Genomic DNA, 910 nt, shown 5'->3' with positions numbered 1-910 from the left:
TGTGGAATGAAGTGTGGAATGATGTGTGGAATGATGTGTGGAATGATGTGTGGAATAATGTTTGGAATGTGGTGTGGAATGATCAGTGGAATGATGTGTGGAATGATGTGTGGAATGATGTGTGGACTGATGTGTGGAATGATGTGTGGAATGATGTGTGGAATGATGTGTCGAATGATGGGTAGAATGATATATGGAATGATGTGTCGAATGATGGGTGGAATGATGTGTGGAATGATGTGTAGAATGATGTGTCGAATGATGTGTGGCATGATGTGTGGAATTATGTCTCGAAAGATGTGTGGAATGATGTGTGGAATGAAATGTGGAATGATGTTTGGAATGATGTATGGAATGATGTGTGGAATGATGCTTAGAAAAATGCGTGGAATGATGTGTGAAATTAATTGTGGAATGGTGTGTGGAATGATGTTTAAAATGAGGTGTGGAATGCTGTGGGAATGATTTGTGGGATGAGGTGTGGAATGTTGTGTGGAATGAGGTGTGGAATGAGGTATGGAATAATGAGTGGAATGATGTATGGAATGATGTGTGGAATGATGTCCCGAATGATGTGTGGAATGATGTGTGGAATGATGTGTGGACTGGTGTGTGGAATGAGGTGTGGAATGATGTGTGGAATGAGGTGTGGAATGATGTGTGGAATCATGTGTTGAATGAGGTGTGGAATGTGGTGTGGAATGATGCGTGGAATGATGTGTGGATTGATGTGTGGAATAAATTGTGGAATGATGTTTGGAATGATGAGTGGAATGATGTGTGGAATGATGTGTGGTATAAGGTGTGGAATGAGGTGTTGTATGTTTTATGGAATGAAGTGAGGAATGATATGTGGAATGATGTGTGGAATGATGTGTGGAATGATGCGTGGAATGTGGCGTGGAAGGCG

Source organism: Pristiophorus japonicus, unplaced genomic scaffold, assembly GCF_044704955.1.
Source record: "Pristiophorus japonicus isolate sPriJap1 unplaced genomic scaffold, sPriJap1.hap1 HAP1_SCAFFOLD_165, whole genome shotgun sequence".
Lineage (NCBI taxonomy): Eukaryota > Metazoa > Chordata > Chondrichthyes > Pristiophoridae > Pristiophorus > Pristiophorus japonicus.
This window is presented reverse-complemented; position numbering follows the sequence as displayed.